Genomic DNA, 17,363 nt, shown 5'->3' on the forward strand with positions numbered 1-17,363 from the left:
GGCAGAAGAATATTACCAAGCTAAAACAGATAGACATTTTGGCTTTTGGAAACCCGAAAATGGAAAGGACATGGTGCTAACAAATCCGCAACAACAAACGAATAACCTAAAAACCATATGCCGCCTAAGGACAGAGCATCATGCGTATGCAACAATATATTTCTTATCTTTGCAAATTTTCTTATGCGCCCCTAAGGTTGACATGCTTTATATTACTTGCAGGTACATGCTCCCAGCTGAACATAAAGTCTTAGAGCAGGTCTGGTTTATGCTGTTGCTTTTGAAATCTAAACTGACTATTATTCCCTCAAAACTTTTACTGCTCCCTCAGATCCATAAAAAGTGTCGGGGTTTTTTCTTCAAATTTGAGCTAAAATGAACTAAAACCCCGTTACTTACTATGGTTCGGAGGGAGTATTACAATATGTATGTAAAAGATAGAAGATGGGAAGTTAGAGTCATTGCTTTGATTGGACTGGGAGTATATTTTAATATTTTTTTTGCTATATGCATTTCTTATTTCAGTTTGATAAGGAAGATGAGGGAGATCACGTGCCTTATCTTCTGGTTCGTGATCCTTCATGCAATGACAACGATTACACAGTGAAAGGCACAGTTCTGGTGAGCACTCACTTGGAACACACTTGTAGTGAAGAAATGTTAAATAGTTCGATATAAAGGATAATGTTATGTAATCAGATAATTAAGGAGTAAGATGATTAGAATGTTTGTGTACTCCCTTCGACTCATATTACTTCACACTAAGCCAATAAGTATAGAAAATTTTACATTACCTATAGGTCTTACTTTTTTTTACAAAAACTACTTTTTTCTAGTGCTATCAAAAGAACATCGAAATCGAATGGAATATTATTATCTGGTGTCTCAAACCACCTTTTTTTACGAATAACGAATAAGCGTAACCTCTGAACCGGTATTTAGCAATTACTGTTCCTTGCTCTTACAATGTAGCACTAAGATAAAGCTTATATGGTGATGGATTGGGACTAATTGTAAGCTTGTCTCTGGATCTTACAGCATCTGATTCTAGTGCTCATTTTAATTGTAGATACACGATTAAGCCAAATTCGAAACTAACTTTGTTCTCTCTTACTTACTGGACAAATGAACGACAAGATACCCTGTCGGACAGCAAACCGCGGAAACTTCCCATTGGATGGTACCTACTTCCAGAACAATGAGGTATATCACCCTTCAATTTATTTTCTGCTCTGTCGTTACGTTGTACATTCACTAGTTAAGTATGATATGATGCCAGATCAGGCATGCTAGCTGATACTAAGCAATCAAATATATCGTTTATACATAGGTGTTCGCAGATGACTCAACTAGCCGTTTACCGGTAACAGTTCCCAGAGAAAGTATCTCGGGCCTGGAGAGATGCACTGTATATATGGGTTCATCAATACATTGGATCACACAAGGTATATATATATACACATCTTATTCTGATCACTGGAAATGTGTGAAGTCACTTACTGATACTAACAGGCATATATTCTCGTCAATTTCAGACCTAACCTACGAAGAAATTCAAGACTGCTTCAAGAATGGTATTAATTGCTTTAGCTATTTAAGAATCATTTGTGATATATTAGATCAAAATGAAGCAACCACATCTTATAATAGGAAATCATTCATGTTATATTCGTAGTATGGACGTCTCTTTTTCTTTTTTCTTTCTGGATATGATGTGAAAACGCAAAGTTAGTTAGATGGCGTAGCACTATGCGTATCATCGCATGAAAAGAGAATTAATGGAGGTTCCCTCATTTATGAATTACAGATCCTTTATGTTGTAACTCTGTGCAGGATATATTTGTGTAAGAGGATTCGATCGGGAAACAAGAGAACCAAGAGAACTATGCGCGACGCTACATGCCACCCAAGACAAAAACAAGGGAAAGAAAAGGGCAGGAGGAGATGAATTCGCGGTCGGCCAGTGGGTGTATGTTTGCCTCGATCATGATTTTGCACCATCCAGAAAGAAGCTCCCTCCTAGTTTCTATGGGCCTTACCCTGTGGCTGAGAAGAATCTCGACAGGATGTATAGGCTGAAGCTTCCCCAGTGTGCACTTCTTGATAGAGAGTTCCATGTAAGCCAGCTGAAGCCTTTCAATGGAGATCCGCCAACCGAGCTGCCGTTGCTGCCCCCACAATGGGTCCTTGCGTCAAGAACTTCTCTCGGAGTGCGGAAGCTACTGGTGAAATGGACTGGCTTCCCCTATTCAGCAGCAACATGGGAAGAGCTCACAAAGTTTCAAGCCAACTATCCTCAATTCAAAATCCAAGATAAGCTACTCCGCGATGATGTCATGTTTGGCCTTGTTTACCGGCGCCGCTCACTCACTCGTTTGGCCAAGTATGGCCGTGTTTATGTGCGCCGTGCACGCCCTGCTGTGAGCAAGTAATTAAGTATGACCTTACCTACTGGCGCCGGGATGATTATGTTGGGTGCCACACTGCGGTAGCAAGGCCTTCCCAGGATCATGTTAGTGAAGAACGTCTACTAGTTGAAGTTGCAGTTGCTTTGCGTCAAAAGAACAATGTATACTTGTGGCGTGGAAAGCTAGGAAATTGCTGTAAATTGGAAACAGTTGTTGCTTGCACTGGAAATTTGTATGATAGTTTAATGAAAACACGTTTGTGGCATGAAAAGCTGAGACGTTGGTGTAAACTTGATTGGTGTGCTTGACAGGATGTCAGGTTCGTCTGTGCCCATCCACCCATTTTGGACCTTGTTGCCTGCAAACTCTCGTGTGTGTGATTATTGGGTTACTTTGGGCAATCACTGGGAAGGTTCCGAATTGATTGTTGGTCAAATTTGTCTCAGTTTCATCACATGTTCTGCTTTTGATCTAGAAATTCTGGTGGTGATGCGGCTTGCTAGGATTCGGACATTCAGGCCTTTTGTTCAGTTGACTGATAAGTTGTAATTTTGCAGTTGTGTGTGATGGAAGCTTGAAATTGGTACGGTTCTAGATTGGTCCCATGGTATGAGTGTTCTTTTAGAATTTGCAACGCTCAAGATTATTAAGAATGAAACTGACATTGATAAACATTTGTTAGCAACAAATAATGTAACACGCTTATTTGAAGGAATACCAAGAACTGTACTGACCGCGTAAATGCCTGAAAACAAACGAACCTGTAGCTAGCAGGCCGTGAGGAAGAGTTTGAAGAGACTGAGAAGTTTCAAACAAAGGCACCCACAGGAGAGGCATTGATCTACAGCGAGCAACCAGAAGCAGAACACCTGCACGACCCGGCGGCCAAAACCCGCGGGAGGAACATCTGGGGCCGAAGCAATGCCGCTACCCACCCGCGCATCGGGATCGGGATGAGGAACCACAACGTCCGCCACGACCATCTCCACGACCCGGCGGCCGGCAACGGCGATCACGCACGGAACAGGAACGTCGTCGATCCGCAACTAAAGAACAGAGTTAAATTCCCGCAGGAAGAAAATCAACCAAAAACGATGTACAAAGAGGAACATATTGCAGAGAATTTTTTTTTTTTTCGAGAACCAGGAGATATCCGAGCTATGCTCTGGGACTATGAGGTACCAACACCTATTGCTGGTCTTGTGTTGGGCGAAATGCCCTAATAAAGTTTTGACTTAAAAAGAAAAGATTATGACGGATCAAGATGTCCAACCCATCGAAGTTGACACTGTTAGATGTATATATTGTATATTGTAGTTTTTCCATCTGTTAAGGGCTTCCTGCATATTTGCACGTGTATTTGTATTATATATTGTGGCCTTTGGCCCCTGTATATACAACAAGTCTATTACCCTAACATGGTATAAGAGCTACGTTAGCTCCTCTCCTCGCAGCCGCCGCCGCCCGCCCCGTCTTCCGGCCGCCGCGGCCTCTTCCTCGCCGCCCGCCCCGTCCCGCCTCCACCGCCCGACCGCCGCCCCCGTCCCGCCTCCTGCGCCCTCCTTCTAGCGCCATCCGGCCTCCCGCGCGCCCGCCCTTCACCCCCATCCCGCCAGGTCGCGCCGCCGTTGCCCACCGCCAGGCCGCCCCGCCGGCCTCTCCCTTCCACCGCCTGGCTGCCTCAACGCCTGGCCGCCCCGCCGCCTTCGCCTCCAGGCCTCTCCCGCCGTGCCCCGGCCCCGGCCGCCGCCGCCGCCTCTGCCTCCCGCCGCCAGGCCGCGCCTCACCTGGTCGCCGCCCCGCCGCCCTATTCCCGCCCGTTGCCTGGCCATCGCCCGCCAGGACCTCGGCCGCGTGATTTGATCGGGACTTGACCCGATCTCCCGTCTCGAGAAAAAAAAAGATAGAGCTATGTCTTTCTCGTCGGGCTATCTTGCGATTCCTCGATGCCCGGTGATTTTTGATGGCGCGAATTACCCTGATTTTGCTACCTTTATGCGCGTCCACATGCGCGGTCTTTGTCTTTGGCGTGTGCTTTCTCGCGAGGTCCTCTGTCCGCCGCGCCCCACTGCTCCTACGGCGCCTATTCCACCGACGCCGGTTGCTCTTGCCCCCGATGCTACTCAGGAGGTCAAGGATGCAGCCAAGAATGTTGATGATACTGCTCTGGCTGAGTATGACCGGAAGGTCCAGGAGTATTTTACAGCTGTTGCGACATACCGGCTGGATCTGACTGACTACACTCAGTGGATAGATGAGGATGCTCGTGTTGCTGCTGTTCTCACTTCCAGTGTTCTGCCTCAGTATGCTGCTGAGTTCATGGGTCTTCCCACTGTTGCTGCTCAGTGGGCTTTTCTTCGTCAGCGCTATCAGCCGTCTGGGGATGCTCTTTACCTGTCTGTGGTTCGCCAGGAGCATGCTCTTCAGCAGGGTGATTCCACTATTGATGAGTTCTATACTCAGAGTGCTGCTATCTGGCGTCAGCTTGATTCTCTTCATACAGATGTGTGTGCCACCTGTCCCTGTTGTCTAACTGTGCGCGCGGATCTGGAGTTTCAGCGCGTCTTTGAGTTCTTGTCGCGGCTCCGCAAGGAGTTTGAGCCTCGACGTGCCGAACTTCTTGCTCGTGGTCGTGTTCCGCTCTCTGAGGTACTGTCTGAGCTTCGTGCTGAGGAGACTCGTCTTCGTGGTGCTTGTCTTCTTGAGGAGCCCTCTGTACTTGCTGCTCGTGGTCCTCCTATGCCGTCTGCTCGTGGTCCTCCTGTGTCATCGGCTTCGTTGCGGTCTCCAGTACCGCCGATACTCTCTACTCCTCCGGTCCAGGGCTAGAGTCAGCCTCAACAGCCTCGTGGTATGATAGCACCTTCTCGTCCTCCCTGCTCCTACTGTGGCAAGCCTGGCCACGATGTCTCTAGCTGCTGGAGGAGGGATCCCAGTTTACGACAGCAGTATCATGCTCGTAAGCAGGCTGGTTCTTCAGGATCTTCTGCAGTTGCACTGTCTGATCAGGACATTATCCGTGGTCTTCGTGGCCTGCTCGCTGCTACAGGATCCTCCTCGACGGGTACTGCTGGTTCTGTGCCTGGCTCTTCTGGCACCGCGCGACCACCATCTTCTACACAGTCAGGTAGGTCAACGCCGTGGTATCTGGATTCTGGAGCTTCTTTACATATGACTTCTGCGTCTTCTATTCTTTCTGCTCTTCGCTCTCTTGTTTCTCCTGTCCGTGTTATCACGGCTGATGGTACCTTTCTTCCTGTTTCCAGTCGAGGCACCCTCTTGTGGTGACCCTGCATACCACTGCATGTTGTAGTATGCCAGTCGTTGACATAACATTCACGAAGTACCAATCCGCAAGTATTACATCCCTCAGAGTAGTACAACAGAACATAGTTGGTCCATAACTCATTCATACATTATTACAAACCATATATATACATCATCTCGGAGCTCCTCCTGGGTCCAAAGAGGTTTACTCCTGGGTTCGAGGTGAACCCAACTTAACTTACAATATAAGAGTCTTAGCAGGTCATACATTTGTTCTTCTCGAGCAGCTAAGTACTAAAGTGTTCGTACTGCTCGGTTACTACTACTATTATGGTAGCCTACGCCTGTTCTCCTTCGGAACCCTCCCCAGCTCCGTAGACGATAAGGTAATCCACTCCCTCTACACCTCCGGAGAGGTCTGGCTCTTCATAGCAGATCCCATCTGGTCCCTCTTGGCCGTCGGTGTCCTCCTCAAGATGATTCAGGCAATCTAAGCAGGGGATTATAAGAGGTATGAGTACGAGTGTACTTAGCAAGTTCATAATAGGAAAGAGGTGTTTAATGCACTAGCTACGGTACCAGACCAGAAAGTCTAATACCAATGCATGTTTTTATAACCATTTCTTCAAAAGTTTGCTTTTATTCAGAAGAACTATGTCCGTCAGCCTTCACCGGTTTACTAGAACTTCATGGAGTTCCTTTCCGGCAGCGTTCGCAGTTCCAAAACCCGGAACAGGGAGTGACAGGTCACAATTTATTACACTCTGCATAGGTGTGTTGCTTTACCCATAAGAGATCTTAACCTTGGTGCCAACCAGGCAGCTTTCCCGTCCACACTTCCGTGGTGTGAGGGCCGGTATAAGGTCTTAGCCAAAATGCATTCTCCCACGACCTCGCATACCCACCCTTTGTTGCAATCCCCGACCCTGGGTCCTCGCCGGTGAGCATACCTCTCTGGATAGCCTCCGACCTCGACGACAATTCAGGGCTCTACCATAAATTCCTTCGCCGGTAGATGCAACCCATCATAGACCGTATTACCGTGGGGACTTCAACGGGACCCCCACCCTACCGCTTGTCCTTAACTGGATCAAGTGTCTACGGTAAGCGCATCCGTTGATGAACGAGAGGAGAGAACACACTTGACTACTCCGTCCCACTCCAGATCTTATGGTTAACACGGGTATTACGGCACAAGAATTACTAGACGACATTTGTTGTTTAATCCTAGATGGATACAAACCCGTGCAATGGAACCTCCACCAAACTCATACCATGGTTCCATTGCCCACCACATAGTCATATTCATAGTTATGAAAATAGCATTTTTGCTTTTTATGCAAGAGTGATAAGTATAGTGCTTTGCAAGTAATTTGGTAAAAATACTCAAATGACATGAGCAAGCGATGAACTTGCCTGAAGACTGCAAAGTGCTGCAATTGGAAGGTGTGGACTGACACTTGTCCTCTGTTTCTGAAATATAGCATCATTGCCCGATAAGGGAAATGGTTAAAGAAGCAAATGTGCATGCTTTCCAGTTTTAGGGTTTAGTTCCCCCTCCCCGGTGTTTTATCATTTCATGTCAGAGGTGATTACTAAGAACAATTTAAGGATATTCCTTGAGAGTAAAATACTACCTTGGAATGTTGCCAAGGTGTTTTTAAAGTCCAAAAGATGTCCTGGACTTATTTTTATCATTAAAAATATAAGGTGTTATTTTTTATGATTATATTATTTATTCTTTACATTAAATTATGACTTAATTTTACTTGTCACAAAAATTCCATTTCATATTTTATTATGATAGAGAATTTTATTCTGAGTGGTTTACATATTTTTATTTATTTTTTAGAGCTATATTTATTTTCTAAAAATTCTGGAAAAATTCAATTAAATGGCCAATTTATAAATGACCAAAATACCCCTGTGGGTCCTACTGTCAGGTGGTGGAGCTGGTTAGGTCGAACCGACCCACCTGGTCCGGCTCGGTCGGCCTCATGATACGTCCAAAACGTATCTACTTTCCCGAACACTTTTGCTATTGTTTGCCTCTAATTTGTGTATTTTGGATACAACTAACACGGACTAACGCTGTTTTCAGCATAATTGCCCTGGTGTCTTATTTTTGTGCAGAAACTCAACTTTCAGGAAAATCCCCGGAAATAATTGCAATGGGCCTATTTTCACAGAAGATTGACGGAGCCAGAAGACGAGACAGGGGGGGCCACGAGGCGCCCACCCCACAAGGCGGCGCGGTGGGCCCCTGGGCCGCGCCGGCCTATGGTGGCGGCGCCTCGGCCAGCCTCCGACGCTTCCCTCTGGACTACTTAAGGGTTTCGACCTAAAAACGCATGGGAGTTCGACCAATTTGCCAGAAGACATCCAGAACTCCGCCGCCATCGCGAAACTACGTCTCGGGACCAGAAACTCCGTTCTGGCACCCTGCCGGGACGGGGAATTGGAGGAGATCATCGTCATCATCACCACCGACGCCTCTCCATCGACCATCCATGCTTCCCCCATCCATGTGTGAGTAATTCCCCCGCTGTAGGCTGAAGGGGATGGTAGGGATTGGATGAGATTGATCATGTAATAGTCATAAGATTGTTAGGGCATAGTGCCTAGTATCCGTAGTTGGTACTTTTACGATATTGTTGCAACTTGTTATGCTTAATGCTTGTCACTAGGGCCCGAGTGCCATGATTTCAGATCTGAACATGTTATTGTTTCATGATGATATTCATTGTTTTATGATCTTACCTGCAAGTTGTATACACATGTTGCTGTCCGGAACCCGAGGCCCCAAACTGACAGATGTTGGGACAACTGGAGTGGAAGGCTGTGATATGAGGATCACATGTGTTCAAGAAGTGTTAATGCTTTGCTCCGGTGCTCTATTAAAAGGAGTACCTTAATTACCAGTAGATTCCCTAGAGGCCCGGCTGCCACCGGCTGGTAGGACAAAAGATGTTGTGCAAGTTTCTCATTGCGAGCACGTACGACTATATACGGAACACATGCCTATGGTTGTTTAGTACTTGGATACCGTTTTATTATTATCTGCAAATTCCCTGCCTTGATTGCTACATGAGTTCTCTTATCCATGCAACGCCCGTTCATCCATCCTTGTGCCTACAGTATTTTAATCCTGCTGTTTACTATAATCACTACTGCTGTCTTTGTTACACTGCTGCTTATATTTCACTACTGCTACTGCTATAAAACTGTTGCTACTGATAAACTCTTGCAAGCGAGTCTGTTTCCAGGTGCAGCTGAATTGACAACTCCGCTGTTAAGGTTTACAAATATTCTTTGGCTTCCCTTGTGTCGAATCAATAAATTGGGTTTTACTTCCCTCGAGACTGTTGCGACCCCCTATACTTGTGGGTCATCAGGACTATTTTCTGGCGCCGTTGCCGGGGAGCATAGCTTTATTTGCAAGTTCACCTGAATTGATATTGTTCGCTGCAAATCCTCCATCATGGGTAAACCTCGCGATGCTAAAGTCGCCATATTACCATCCACTACAAGAAAAGGTACAACTCCGAGTACCTCTCTTTGCTCTTGATTCACCATCCGTGATAAGTAAACTTGTTTCACCACCACAAGCTTCACATGCTCGGTACTTCTGCTGAATCTGAAAATTCCTCTTATAATTTTGATGATGCTTCTGCTGTGCTTGATGATAATGGTTCATTAGGTTCTTTTCTAGATGCTACAATTGCTAGGTCTAGACAAATTGAAAATACTGAAATTCCTAATGAAAATACTTCTACACTTGTTAATTCACCTGAATCTGTTGAACACTCTACTGATGATTTTGATGAAGATTATGTGGAACTTGATGATGATTTTATTGATAAATGTAATGCTACTACTGGTGCAAGTAACATTAAAAAACTTCTTGCACAACATGCTGTTAGATATAAACTGTCTCCTAATCCTAAATTTGCCACATCTCCTATAAACATTAAGGATAAGGATTATGATTTTTCTCTTGATTTATCTCATATATCTATTGTTGAGAAAACACCTTTTTGTGGTACTGAAAAGGAAAGTGTTGTAGAACACATGAATGAGCTTTCTACTTTGAGTAGCTTGTTTTCTGATGATATCAAGAAGCGTACTTATTTTTTTGCTAAATTTTTTCCTTTCTCATTAAAGGTTGATGCTAAAACTTTCTATAATAGTTTGCCTCCTGATTCTATTGATAGTCCAAAAGGTTTGCTTGATGTTTTCTTTCGGAAATATTTTCCTGCTAGTGCTCAACATATTGCTTTGCAGAAAATTTATAGTTTTGACCAGGAAGATGGAGAGAAATTGCCTGAAACTTGGGCAAGGTTTTGCTCTCTTATCAGAGCTCGGCCTGGACATGATTTGGAAAAGTATGACTTACATGATATATTTTATAGTGGACTAACCATTGAGTCTAGGGCATACCTGGATAGTTGTGCTGGTTGTGTTTTCAGGAAAAGGACTCCAGACGAAGTTGAAGAATTATTGGCTAGAATAGGCCGAAATCATGATGATTGGACTACACCTGAACCAACCCCGAGACCAATATTGAAGAAGAGGGGTATGATTAAATTAAATGATGAAGATTTGAGGGAAGCCAAGAAATCTCTTAAAGAGAAGGGTATTAAATCCGAAGATGTGAAGAATTTACCCCCCATAGAAGATTTATGTAAGATAACTCCCCCTTCATCCATGATCGAGGTACACTCTCTCCAACGCTTTGATAGAGAAGATATTCCTTACTCAAAACCTCCTGATCAATGTTTAGATGAGTTTGATAATTATGTTGTTAAGCAAAATAATTTTAATATGAGAGTAGAGAATCATTTAATGGAAAAGTCTTGAGCTATTAGTGAATTGCATGATATTGTGGAGAGAACCTCCAATGATGTTAAGATGTTTGTTAAACATTTTCATATGGTTCAAACTCAAATTGATCAACTTACACTAGTAGAAAAAGAGGCTTCCGTCCAGCCCCATTAGTCGCCAAAATATAGGAACCACGACTAATGGGGTCTTTAGTCGCGGTTCGGGAGACGAACCGCGACTAAAGACCTGGGCCCAGCGCGCTCGGTGGCCAGCTGGTAGACGGGAGGGGCTTTAGTCGCGGCTGGCCAGGCCAACCGCGACTAAAGGTCCTCGAGCCTGGCCCGAAGGCCTTTAGTCGCGGTTGGCCAGGCCAACCGGGACTAAAGGCCCATCCCTATAAAAGGACCTCAGCTCACTGCACTTAGCCATTTGGTGCCACTTCTCTTCACAAACTTCACAAGGGGGTGTTAGGTTGGCTTTTGGTTCCTCTTATGCACACAAGGTGTTTGATGAAATGCCCAAAGAGCATGAAACAAACATGATATGAAGTGTCGGAGCCACACTTGAGCTTCCTCATTTATTTTTTCCTCCTCGATCGCGGTTAGCAACTTGAACCTTTCATGTGTCATTGATAAAATATGCATGTGTGTAGTTCATTGTTTAATTTCTATTGTTTAACAAATGCATGATGGTTAATTATATATTTTATATTATAATAATGCAGATGAATCGGCAATGGATGTACGGTAACCGACTCTCCGGCGAGTTCATTACGGGTTTGAAAGATTTCCTCGTAGTGGCTAATGCGAACAAGCAGGGGGTTTTGTTATCTCGTCCATGTGTTGCTCGTAAGAATCAGAAGGGTTAGTCTTCCTCAAGAGACGTTCACATGCACCTGCTTCGGCAGGGTTTCATGCCAAGCTATAATTTTTGGACCAAGCATGGAGAAAGAGGGGTTATAATGGAAGAAGATGAAGAAGGGGATGATTTCATCGATGAAAACTATCTTGATCATTTCGGTGATACTTTCATGGAGGATGCTTGAAGGTGGGGAAGGTGAAGGGGAAGGTGAAGAAGAGGCACGTGATGAGCCCGCTGATGATCTTGGTCGGACCATTGCTGATGCACGGAGAGGTTGCGAAACTGAAAAGGAGAGGAAGAATTTGGATCGCATGTTAGAGGATCACAAAAAGTAGTTGTACCCCGGATGCGATAATGGTCTGAAAAAGCTGGGCTGCACACTGGATTTGCTGAAATGGAAGGCACAGGAAGGTCTATCTGACTCGGGATTTGAAAATTTGTTGAAAATGATGAAGAATATGTTTCCAAAGAATAACGAGTTGCCCGCCAGTACGTACGAAGCAAAGAAGGTTGTCTGCCCTCTAGGTTTAGAGGTTCCGAAGATACATGCATGCATTAACGATCGCATCCTCTACCGCGGTGAATACGAGAATTTGAATGAATGCCCGGTATGCACTGCATTGCGTTATAAGATCAGAGGCGATGACCCTTGTGACGATGTTGAGGGCGAGAAACCCAGGAAGAGGGTTCCCGCCAAGGTGATGTGGTATGCTCCTATAATACCACGGTTGAAACGTCTGTTCAAGAACAAAGAGCATGCCAAGTTGTTGCGATGGCACAGAGAGGACCGTAAGTCGGACGGGGAGTTGAGACACCCCGCAGATGGAACGCAATGGAGAAAGATTGACAGAGAGTTTAAAGATTTTGCAGCTGACGCAAGAAACATAAGATTTGGTCTAAGTACAGATGGCATGAATCCTTTTGGCGAGCAGAGCTCCAGCCATAGCACCTGGCCCGTGACTCTATGCATCTACAACCTTCCTCCTTGGTTTTGCATGAAGCGAAAGTTCATTATGATGCCAGTGCTCATCCAAGGTCCGAAGCAACCCGGCAATGACATCAACGTGTACCTAAGGCCGTTAGTTGATGAACTTTTATAATTGTGGGGCAGACCTGGTGTACGTGTGTGGGATGAGCACAAAGAAGAGGAATTAGACCTACGAGCGTTGCTTTTCGTAACCATCAACGATTGGCCAGCTCTTAGTAACCTATCAGGACAGACAAATAAGGGATACAATGCATGCACGCACTGCTTACATGAGACTGAAAGTGTGTATTTGCCAAATTGTAAGAAGAACGTGTACCTGGGCATCGTCGATTTCTTCACCGATATCATAACGTAAGAAAGAAAGGCAAGCATTTCAACGGCAAGGCAGATCACCGCCGAAGCCCGCGGAACGTATCTGAGTGCGGAGGTATTTGATATGGTCAAGGATTTGAAAGTCATCTTTGGAAAGGGTCCTGGCGGACAATCGGTTCCGCGAGGAGCCGACGGGCACGCACCCATGTGGAAGAAGAAATCTATATTTTGGGAGCTAGAATATTGGAAAGTCCTAGATGTCCGCTCTGCAATCGACGTGATGCATGTTACGAAGAATATTTGCGTGAACCTGCTAAGCTTCTTGGGCGTGTATGGGAAGACAAATGATACAAAGGAAGCACGGCAGGACCTGCAACGTTTGAAAGATCCTGATAACCGGCATCCGGAATGGTCTCAAGGTCGTGCCAGCTACGCTCTTACCAAAGAAGAGAAGGTCATATTTTTTGAATGCCTGAGCAGTATGAAGGTCCCGTCTGGATTCTCGTCGAATATAAAGGGAATAATAAACATGGCGGACAAAAAGTTCCAAAACCTGAAGTCTCACGACTGCCACATTATTATGACGCAATTGCTTCCGATTGCTTTGAGGGGGCTCCTACCGGAAAATGTTCGAGTAGCCATTGTGAAGCTATGTGCATTCCTCAATGCAATCTCTCAGAAGTTAATCAATCCAGAAGATCTACCACGGCTACAGAACGATGTGGTTCAATGTCTTGTCAGTTTCGAGTTGGTGTTCCCGCCATCCTTCTTCAATATTATGACTCACCTCCTGGTTCACCTAGTCGAAGAGATTTCCATCCTCGGTCCTGTATTTCTACACAATATGTTCACCTCCTGTATTCTCGTTGAAGAGAGGTTCATGGGACTATTAAAGAAATATGTTCGTAACCGTGCTAGGCCCGAAGGAAGCATTGCCAAGGGCTATGGAAATGAGGAGGTAATTGAGTTTTGTGTTGACTTTGTTCCTGACCTTAAGCCGATTGGTCTTCCTCGATCGCAGCACGAGGGAAGACAAAGTGGAAAAGGCACGATCGGAAGGAAATCAACGATATGTATGGACGGCCATTCTATGACTGAAGCACACCTCACAGTTCTGACAAATTCCAGCTTGGTGGCTCCGTACTTTGAGAAACACAAGAATATTTTACGCTCGGACAACCCGGAGAAGCCTGAATCCTGGATTAGGAAGGCCACATGGAGACTTTCGGCAGTTGGTTGAGAAAACATTTAATGAATGACAATGATGTTGGAGATCAGCTGTACATGTTGGCCAAGACACCATCATCTTCGACTATAACGACTTTCCAAGGGTACGCGATAAATGGGAATACATTTTACACGATCGCCCAAGATAAAAAGAGCACCAACCAAAACAGTGGTGTCCGCTTTGATGCAGCAACCGAGAATGGGCAAAAGGTCACATATTATGGTTACATAGAGGAGATATGGGAACTTGACTATGGACCCTCCTTTAAGGTCCCTTTGTTCCGGTGCAAATGGTTCAAGCTAACAGGAGGTGGGGTAAAGGTGGACCAGCAATACGGAATGGCAATGGTGGATTTCAACAATCTTGGTTACCTTGACGAACCATTCGTTCTAGCGAAAGATGTCGCTCAGGTTTTCTATGTGAAGGACATGAGTAGCAAACCGAGGAAATGGAAAGATAAGAAAACGATCAGTACATCATGCGATGATCCAAAACGCCACATTGTTATTTTAGGGAAAAGAAACATCGTGGGAGTGGAGGACAAGACAGACATGTCAGAAGATTATAATATGTTTGGTGAAATTCTGCCCTTCAAAGTGAACACCGACCCAAGCATTAAGTTAAATGATGAGGATGCTCCATGGATACGGCCCAATCGTAAGCAAGCAGGGACACAAGGAAAGAAATAATGTGTAATAATTTATTGTACCAAACTTTGTTGAATGGATCATGTGAATTATATTATCTGTGATGTGTTTGGTTTTCATTTTCGAATGATTCGATTCATTCGAGATACCACTGATGATACATGAAATTTGGAGTGACTTAGTCATACTCCTGCCTAGGCGTATAATATGCATACTCGTAGTCTTCATAGTCGCCGCCGTTGTACTGGTAGTCGTCGCCTTCTAAATTGCCGCCGTTGTCGTCGCTGTCGTCGTCGTCGCTGTCGTCGGGCGGCGCTCGTGGCTCGAACTGAGGGTAGAGCGGGCAGGGGATATCGCCGGCCGTGATGTAGTCCATGACGCTCTGTAGAGTCCGGCCGTACCACCATAGCCGACGGCCGGCCTCGTGGAAGTTCCCAGGAGGCAGACCGTCCTCCTCATACCTGGCGAGCGCCCTGTCACGTCGATTGATGAAGAAGGCGTCCCAAGTATGCTGGTTATCAGGATGCCGGCGGGGATTCATCCGCTGCTCCGGCGTGAGATCGACGTAGTAGTGGTTCGTGATGGCCGCCCGCGCGCAGCACCCGAGGGACGGGAGGGACCGGCACGCTCCCGGCGCTTAGGCTCCGAGCCTGGCGGGGACGCGGTAGCCCGGTGGGCAAGGGTAGTTCGAGGCGCAAAGCTCCTCCACCTACTGGTAGGTTAGAGTGGGTGCGGTGGAAGCCATGAGAGAGTGATGAGAGATTGTAGAGATGTGATAATGCTAGCCAAGCCGGGCTACATATATGTAGTGATAAATGGCGGGAAAAATGGGAGCGGGAAGACAGGAGGCGGGAGAAAGTTGCGAAAAGAAAGAGGCGGGAAGACAGGGAAGAAATGGCGGGAAGAAGAGGAATCCAGAGCTGGTCATCTAACCTTTAGTCCCGGCTGGTGGGTGCAACCGGGACTAAAGGTGGTTTTGTATCATCTAACAAAACCGTCGGTGGGATAAGGACGTCTGGGTAAGCTTTAGTCCCGGCTGGTGGGTGCAACCGGGACTAAAGGTGGTTTTTGTGTCATCTAAGAAAACTCGTCGGTGGGATTAGGACGTTTGGGTAAGCTTTAGTCCCGACTGGAGGGTGCAACCGTGACTAAAGCTGTCGGCAGGATAAGGACGCGTGGGTGGACGCACTGCTCGATGAGATAAAGCATGTAGCGCACGACGCCCTGTCGGAGGAACAAGACAAAGCAGAAGCTGCGCCGTGCCAATAAAAGGAGCATCGATACGCCTTGGCAAGCAGACCAACAAGCCAACCTAGCAGGTAGGGAGAGTTTCATCCCCATAGATGGAGTAAAGCGTTGGAAAATATCCCGTGGCGCAACTTCTCGAAGATGTCATCGGTGCACACGCCCTACGGCATCTTCGGAAGTTGCTCCTCGGGAAAATTTTCCTGCAAGCCCGTGAGAGACTCCATCTGCTCTAACAGTGTTGGGTAAAGGGTTCGAAAATCTCCCGTGGCGCAGCTTCTCGAAGATGTCGTTGGTTTACACGCCCTACGGCATCTTCGGAAGTTGCGCCTCGGAATTTTTTCCTGCAAGCCCATGAAAGACAGAGGCGTGAAGAAATGGCGGGAAGACATAGGCGGGAAAGAACTGGCGGGAAGACGGGCCGGGAAGAACTTGTGGGAAGACAGAGGCGGCCGTGAAGAACTTCTCTGATTTTTTTGATATATTAATTGTATTTTTAACTTTTTGAAATGAATTAGTTCTATTTTCCTTAATTTTTTGATATATTATTTGTATTTTTAAGATTTTGAAATCAATTAGTTCTATTTTTTGAATTTTTTGATATATTATTTGTATTTTTAGCATTTTGAATTGAATTAGTTTTATTTTTCTTAATTTTTTGATATATTATTTGTATCTTTAAGATTTTGAAATGAATTAGTTTTATTTTCTGATTTTTTTGATATATTATTTGTATTTTTAAGATTTTGAATTGAATTAGTTTTATTTTTCTTAATTTTTTGATATATTATTTGTATTTTTTAGATTTTGAAATGAATTAGTTTTATTTTTCTGATTTTTTGATATATTATTTGTATTTTTAAGATTTTGAAATGAATTAGTTTTATATTTCTGATTTTTTGATATATTATTTGTATTTTTAAGATTTTGAAAAAGAAAAGTATTTTGAAAAATACCTTTAGTCGCGGTTGGCCAGGCCAACCGCGACTAAAGGTCGTTGCGCGCGGGAACGAAAAACCCGGCGAAAAAACCCTTTAGTCGCGGTTGGGCTGGCCAACCGCGACTAAAGGGGGGGCTATAAATACTCGCGCCCGAACCGTCGCCCCCATTCTCGATCTTTCCGCGCGAGTTCTCTGCAACGACGCCCTGCCCGGCCGCCGATCGACGCCGCCGACGACGCCACCCCGCCCCGCCGCCAACGACGTCGCCAATGACGCCGCCGCCCCGCCGCGCCCGAGCCTTCTCGCGCCGTACGTCGTCGACGTCCTTCTCGCGCTGCACGTACGTCGACGACCTCCTTCTCTCGTGCCGCGCTGGCCGTGCCGCCCGGCGGCCGTGTTCTTTCCGACGTACGACCGTCGCCTCGCACGCGCCGCGCGCCGTCCCGTTCGTCTTTGACCGCGCGCAGCCGCCCTTGTGCCCGCCGGTCGACCGCCGGCCGCGCGCCGCACGCGCCGCCGTACGGCCCGAGAGAGAGAGAGAGATCGAGGGAGGAGAAGGAGAAGGGCCAAGGGCGCCTGGCCGTCCCATTTTTTTTTGTTTTTTTTGTTTTTTTTTATTTGTAACTAAGTACTTAACAAAAA

Source organism: Lolium rigidum, chromosome 3 (genome assembly GCF_022539505.1).
Source record: "Lolium rigidum isolate FL_2022 chromosome 3, APGP_CSIRO_Lrig_0.1, whole genome shotgun sequence".
Taxonomy (NCBI): domain Eukaryota; kingdom Viridiplantae; phylum Streptophyta; class Magnoliopsida; order Poales; family Poaceae; genus Lolium; species Lolium rigidum.